This window comes from Canis aureus, chromosome Y (assembly GCF_053574225.1).
Source record: "Canis aureus isolate CA01 chromosome Y, VMU_Caureus_v.1.0, whole genome shotgun sequence".
Lineage (NCBI taxonomy): Eukaryota > Metazoa > Chordata > Mammalia > Carnivora > Canidae > Canis > Canis aureus.
In genome coordinates this window covers 201,989-209,741 of record NC_135650.1, presented here as the reverse complement: position 1 = coordinate 209,741, position 7,753 = coordinate 201,989, and positions in this window count along the sequence as shown.

Genomic DNA, 7,753 nt, shown 5'->3' with positions numbered 1-7,753 from the left:
CTCAGGTCATGATCCCAGGGTCCAGGATGGAGCCTCAAGTGGGGCTCCCTGCTCAGTGGGGTCCTGCTTCTCTCCTGCCAGTGCACGAGCTCTCTCACTCGCTCTCTCTCACCATGCACCCCCATAAATCTCTAAAGCATTTCACAGAAAAGGAAATGCAGATACAGATAATAGTGGACACGCATGTGTGCACAGAGTTGACTAGGGGAGCCAGAGAGGTTGGGATATAAGGGCCACCTCTCAGAACTCTGCTTCCTCGCAAACACTGAAACCCACGTGTTGGATCCGGAGGCCTCAGATGAGGATGTCAGCTCTCATCTCCAAGGCGTGTGGGACATGTCAGGGGCATAGTAAACCCGAAGGGACCGACCGCCTCCACTTCCCTATTCTTCCAAATTATCGACCAACATTCCTTTCCTGAGGTTCAAGGACCAGACAGTAAGTTGCAAAGGAAGCTCCCGTGAGAGTATGACCTCTGTGTGTGTCTACCTGTGAGAGAAAATGAGGTAGAGGGGTCAGGAGACAGAGATAGACAGACAGAGAGACAGAGAGAGACAGAGAGAGAGAGGAGAGAAAGAGAGAGAGATTTAGAGAAATAGAGGGAGACAAGCATAGAGGGAGGAGGCGACCATGAAGGAGGAGTGGGGAGATTCACTGCCCACCCAAGAGGATCGGGGTTAGGGGTGAATTAGGCCTCAGCTGACACCATCATGGCCAGATCGCGTGCATGGAGAGTATGTCCCTGGGCTTCCCTGTCGACCCCTTGGAGGAGTGCTCACACAAGCAGTGCCTCCACCCAGTGATGGTGGCTGTGTGTGGGGAGGGTGAGTGAGGCCTGTGCGTGTGTCTGTGCCAAGTTGGGAGCTGCAGATGGGCGTCTTGGTGTCTCCACAGCCCGTTTCGGGCACAGGCACGGGAAGGATTGCGAATGTTGCAAGACAGGCAGGAATGAAGGGACCGAAGGCCCAGGGGACAAATGACACCACGAAATCTCTCGGGGGAGGCAGAGATGTTTATTGTAGCCATGGGTCACCCCGTGGAGCTTGAACAGCAGGGATGAGGTTTCCTCAAGTGATTCTTGGCAGGGAAGAGAGGTGACCCGGCTGAGGGAAGACCTGTGACAGGCTGACCACTAACGTCTGCTGCTTCCTGAATAGCCAGGGACACTTGAGGGTCCAGGGGCCTGCTGATGAGTCCCACAGAAGGAAAACACATGCACATGCACAAAGGCACACGCACGGTTGAGGTTCTGGAACGCAGCCCAGTGGGATCGTCTCACACTGACAGCCCCGAGTGGCTGTGGCCACCCCTCTGGCTACCACTTGCTGACCGTTGGCAGTGCTCTGGGCAAGATGCCAGCCAAGGCCCCAGGACATTCCCGCCATAGTCTGGGACAGGAGGCTGACGGGGGGGACCTCAGGCTTTGCCCCTTAGGCCATTCCCACCCTGACAGCCTAGATGCATCCGTGTCCCTGGGCAACACAGTCCAGACCTGTAGCATGATGGCTGCTCCTCCTAGCCTCAGGCTCCATCGGGCCGCTGGCTGAACTGTGGGCTTCCTCTCCTCTGAGTCACACTAGGGCCCCATGTTCCCCTGGATGCCTGAATGAATGGGTTGGGCGTGGGGAGGACAGATCCTCCCTGCTCCTAGGCCTGAGGACACAAGGAGTCCTGTAGCATTTCCAGCAGAGCGTGAAAATCGTCCTCGCTGAAGGGTGCTTCCAGGGGACCTGGAGGTTGCGTCCTCCTGCAGAGGTCCCACCCACAAGGGGTGTACATCTTCTTCCATCTCATCGGCTGAGAAAAGCTCTTGTAGGAATCTGGAGTTGTCCGCACACAGCTGGTGTTGTGGGGGCAGCAGGACACATGGCCCTGTAGGAGGGGGAGGCTGTTGCCACCAAGCGGGGCTCTCCCCGGGGGCGGGCTGCTGCCCTGTCCCATCCTGGGACCCCGCTGTGCCCATGACTGCCTGGGAACTTTGACCCTTCCTCGGCATGGCCTGATCGGTGCCCGAGGGACCTGCATGACCCCAGTGTTGAGGAAGATCAACAGGCGGAGGCCGCGGGCCAACTTGTGAGGGCACGGGTGTCTTGCTGGCATCTCCCAGGGGAGGGGAGGCCAAGGTCAGCATGACCTGGTGGGAGGCCCCCTCCTGGAGTCAGTCCTGGGCAGCATTGGCTCCCCAGGACTCTGGGAGCAGCAGCGTTTCCTCCTTGCCCACCTAACGTTGGTGGGACCAGGCTGGCCCCCGGAATGAGGCGCCCAAAGCCCCCACAGGAAACTGGAGGGACAACAAACACGGAGGAAATAGGAGGTGTCCCTGCAGCCTGTGTATGCATGCTTGCCAAAGGATCAAAGGGAGCCAGATTTGGAGAGCTCCTGGGGACCCTCGACAGGTGGCTTTGGTCCAATGGGACCGTCCCACGAGTACTGGTTTGTGGTTTGCCGCCAAAGCATTCTCGGGCCCACTTGGGCTCTGCCCTGGGTGCCGAGCTCTTCTGTTCTGAAACGAAACGTGGGACAGAGAATAGGGGTTGTGGCCATCAGAAGGAGGACGGGATGCCAAGTCGGCTTGCCCTTGACCTGCCCTGTCCCACCTCACCCACCGCACACACCCACCCCACTCTGTGCTTTCTCCAGGAAAGACACAGTGAATGGTTGGGGCTGACCCTCAGGCCACGGCTGTCCCTACCTTTCCATGGGCCCTCGAAAACCATGTGCATGCCCTGGGCAACCTTGGCTACCTAGCCGGGAGCATACTGGGCCTGTGTCACTGTGCCTGGCAGGTGCTTCTGCTGCTCTTCCCTCCCTGCCCTGCCCTCACCTTCTTTGCCAATTGTGGTCTGGGGATCAGCCGTGCCCTGAGTCCTGGGACCGAGACACAGCCGACAGCCTCCCCACTTTACCCAGGATAGTCCACGTCTTGAGGTCTGCTCCCGGATGCCCTCAACACCTCTGTCCCCATCTACTCTTGGGTGTGAACGTGTGGAAAACCACATCCTCTGCCTCAGAGCCTTGGACTCATGGCTACAGGGTCTGACTGCAGACACATCTGTGATGGGCCAAACGAAAGGAGTGGGCAGCCAGTCCTCCGCATCCAGAACAGCTACGTTTGCATCGGCCCTCCCTCCCGTCCTGGCTGGAGGAAAAGAGGAGCTCAGGTGAGCTCCTGGAGTTTCCCCTCTGACCCTGGAAAAGACGCGTCAGAGGAAAGCCAAGGCGTGCCACCTCAAGCAGCCTCCTCATGCTCTTGCACCAACCAAGAGTCTTTCAAAGAATCTGCCTATATCTCCCTGAAAGCTGCCTCACACCTGCCATCCTGTAAAGCGCTGTGTGCAGAACTAAGGCAGAAGAGCCGCACACAGCTGGGCTCCCCGAATCCTCTCCCTCACCTGGATTAGCGCCTGTAATCCCGGCTGATTAGGTTATCCACACAAGCTGTGGCTCCTGGGCAGGATCCGTTTTAGCCCCGTGGTCCTGAGGCCCAGGGCAGCATCACACCGGTCTCCACACAAAGGACGGCAAGCCCACGCACACTAATGGCATCTTGGGGGCGTACTCAATGGATAATCGGGCTGAGTTTGAAGCCACTGAGACTATGGCTTCTCTCGAGAGGGGCCAATTTGGACATATTCCCACTTTGGTCCGGTCACCATTTCTACAAGCATGTGTGCTAACCAACACTGAGTTTGGAAATTCTTCCTTTGGATGGGTTCTCTCGGGCTTAGTCAACACTCTGCCCCTGGTGCCTATGCCCCACACCCCACGAGTACCCCCTCCCCAGGAGCCCACGTCTCTCCAGCACCATGTAAGGGCCACCTTCCCTTCCACAGGGAACAACCCCCCGTGACACACTGTAAAAACTCACCTGAATTCTGGCTTCTGGAAGGCCTGTTTTTCTGGCCAGGCTTTCCCTCATACCAATCCAGGAAACTGCTCCTCCTCAAAGGCTTGAAGGAAGATACTGGTTTGGGATGCAGAAATGGATGTCGTTTTCTCCTGCCTTCCTTCGGGACTCGACCTAAAGAGAGAACAAGGTTGGAGAGGAGGACTTGGATGCCAATAGCAAAGCCAGTGTGGAGACAGAAGTGGGTGTCAGGGTGTTTGTGATGGTGTGTGACGGTGTCTGAATTCATATGACTGTGTGTGTGTGTGTGTGTGTGTGTGTGTGTGTGTGTGTGTGAGACAGAGAGAGACAGAGAGAGACAGAGAGAGACAGAGAGAGCGCTTTTCTCCATGTTCTCTGTCTTCATAGGCTCTCCTTCCCTGAGCCCAAGGAGACAGAGCCTGGACTGAGCCACAGAGCCAGCGTTTGAATAACAATGGTGAGTTGATGGAAGAAGAGGCCTGTGTCCTGGCTAGCAGGTTCAGGACAGGAAGATGCAGATACTTCCTGACCCAGAAACAGCCTGCCTGCTACCTGCCCAGGAATGGCAGGCGGGGTGTCACCATCTGGGGTCACAAGGGTGGCTAGAGCCTGAGAGCAGAGCTTGGGGCCCTTACTGAGGCTTTTGCCATGGCCAGGTCAGCACACAGAGACACGTTCCTGTGTCCAGGAGTGGCTCAGGAGGGAACCCTTCTTGGGTGCCGGGGAGTCACCTGGAGGCTGTGCCTTTCCATTCGGTGGCCCTTCTCCTTGGGGAATTCTGGAGTCCAGTCGGTGGCTCTGCCTTAGCTGTCTCATTCTCTGGTTTTGGACCCAGACCTAAGGGGCAAATGAAGAAACAACGTTCAGGGAACACAGGAGGGCAGGAAACCCCACACATGTGACAGGGACACGAGGCCCCAAGACCAACCAGCAACCCAGGGAAAGCCAGAGCTGGCTTGGTGCCTCCAGTGGCACGTGCTATTTGCATGGCCCTCTGGTGTACAAGGAAGTAGGCGTTGGTCTAACCTGAGGAGAGGGAAGTGTAGGAAAACCTACAACAGACGGCGTGGGGACAAGAGTCATTTCTTCTTTGATCATCCACATGGGCAGAGGATGGAGATCCTGCTCAAGTCCCCTGTAGGGAGCTGAGGACACTTTGACTGACCAAGAAGACACTGGAAATGGGTGTCATTCTTCTCACCAATGGACCCGTGCGCAGGCTTCCTCTGCACTGGAGGGAAAAGACAGGTGTGCCGTCATGAATAGACATACATGAGTCTCTATGTGTGTCTTCCCCTGTAGGAGGACTCACAGTGTTTCATGTGGGGAAAGTGATTGGTCAGGACATAGGATCTCTGGGGAAACTCAGCCCATAGGCATGGACCTGTCGTCAGGCCTCAGGCCTTGGGCCCCAGAGTTCCCTCATCCCTTGAGTGAAGGTCTTGGAACGACCTCCAAGGGCAAGGTCTCCTAGGGCCCCTACACCCAAGGCCATAGGTTCTGAGCTCCCCAGCTGACCACGCAGACGGATGGGCAAACACCTAGCCCCATGTGCGTGCACTCTTCCTCCCCCAGAGTCTGTGAGAAAAGCACTGGGGCTGCCTACCTGGATTCTAGACTCGGAGATGGCCAGCTCTTGGGCCAGGTGTTCTCTGGCAGTGATGCTGGGGTAAGGGTTCTCCTGGAAGAATGCCTGCAGGGCCTCCTTCTGGCTTGCTGTCAACACAAGCCTCCTTCATCGGGGTGCTCGTGGGAGTGGGCCTGTGTGGGGAAGAGAGAAGCGACGGGAGGAAGGCTTTCAGAGGAGCATCGACCGGTGATGTGCTCTCAGAGCTCCTGTTTCTGGGATGTCGAAAACATCCCCATCCAGGGGCACCCATCCCTTTGCCACTCATGGACCCACCTAAGCCTGAGAGGGTTGTTCCACTGGACACAGGCCTTTCTGCATCTGCCCTTGGGAATGGGAGATTGTCAAAGATCTAGGGAAAGGGCAGCCTTGAGCTAGGTATGTGATTCCAGGCCAAGGTATGGAAAAGACCCTGGGTGGGGGTCCCGGTGGGCGTCGGGTTTGAAGAGGTGGTGGGGCGGGGTGAAAAGCCCGTCGGGAAAACCAAAGAGGACCATATGTCCACCAGGAAACCTCAAGGGAACATGTGAAAACCCATGCCCACCGTGGGTCCCTTGAGGTGAAAGTTCTACAGTGGTCAAATCGTCTAAGAAGTGATCCACTTTACCCAATTTCTGTGCCCCGAGGTCCAGCCAGTAGCCTTACAGAAGCGGGACTCCTGCTGGGAATCTCGCCCCAATCCAGGGTTCCCTCCCCCGGCAGCCCTATGCAACCCTCTCTCCATCCCCTTTGCCCAGACCCCAGGGGAGCGCCGCCCTCCCACAGGCGTCCCAGCCATCCGGGTGGTGACTTCTTTTGTGTTTAAGCCTGGAAAGTCGTCAGAGCCCCTGGGCATCCCAGCAGGAGCGGGGTCCCGATGGCCACTCACCGCCGGGGGTGCTGCTGGAGGCCATGCTGCAGGAGGAGCTCGCTCTCAGGGCGCCGGCAGGTCGACTGGGCTGGATGCAGCAGCACGGGACTTACCATAGTCTGGGTGGCCCCGCCCCAGGTAGGCCCACCCCTTGGCCTTCCCATGTCTTCCTGGGTGGCCCTGCCCTCAGTGGGACTGACATTGGGCAGACCAGGGAGGTCTCCCGGGACGGGGCCTCGGGACCACCCGAAGCAAGAGTTGGAGCTTGGCCTGCATCGCATGGGCCCGCCCCCTTCCCGGCACCCACAGGACTCTCTGGATCTCAGCTCAGACACAGAGACACATCCTGAGGCCCTGTGCACCTTGTCTCAGCCCAGACCGCTTCATGGCCCTCGTACAATGGCTCAGGATTCCGGCCCCACCTCTGGGCGCCCGGCACGAGCCTCCTGCTTTGCCTCCCTGGAAAGTCATTTTAATTTTTTTCCTTTGTTTTTTACTTGTCCCAGTTAAATTTGTGTGGTTTATTTCTTTTCACTTTGGTCATTTTTCATTGGGAGTGTTCCACTTTTCCTTTTTAGGTGTATTTGTAGCAATGACTTTGTAATTTCGAGATACATATGTATATATATCTCCAAATTATGTGCATACATTCATATATATATATATGGATTTTTTTTAACAAACATATACTTTGGGATCCCTGGGTGGCGCAGCGGTTTGGCACCTGCCTTTGGCCCAGGGCGCGATCCTGGAGACCCGGGATCGAATCCCACATTGGGCTTCCGGTGCATGGAGCCTGCTTCTTCCTCTGCCTGTGTCTCTGCCTCTCTTTCTCTCTGTGACTATCATTAAAAAAAATTAAAAAACAAACAAACAAACATATACTTTGAGGTCCCCATGGGTTTTGAACCCTGGGCCCGCCAATCTGGACTAGTCAGCCTCTCAGTTTGGTCTGGAGGCAGCCTCTGAATCTGAGGAAGCAGTTTCCAATGACACCCAGGCACCTCCCAGGCAGCTCCCCGGCAGCTCCTGTAAAGCCGCACTGGCCAGCCAGGCAAGAGATGGAAATCAGACCCCTTAGATAGGAGGCCTATTAGCGGGACCTTGGGTGCCAGCCATCGTCCTCCGTGTGCGGATGGGTGGCACCTCGATGATATGACTGTGGGCACGAGGAACCAACAACCTTGAAGGAAAGAACGCAGAGCACCTGTGGACGAGGACCATTTGGGGCAAGTGCGTGTGTTGCCACGTCCTTGGGCCACGGAGGCAATGCCCTCCGCAGCCTCATACGGACTCAGGCCTACCCCGGGGAGAAGAGTGTGGGCTCCGTCAGAGCCCATCCTGTTGTGGTCAGACAGGCTCCAGCTGCTTCCCCTCGCTCTTGACCGCCCTCTGCTGCGCATGTCCG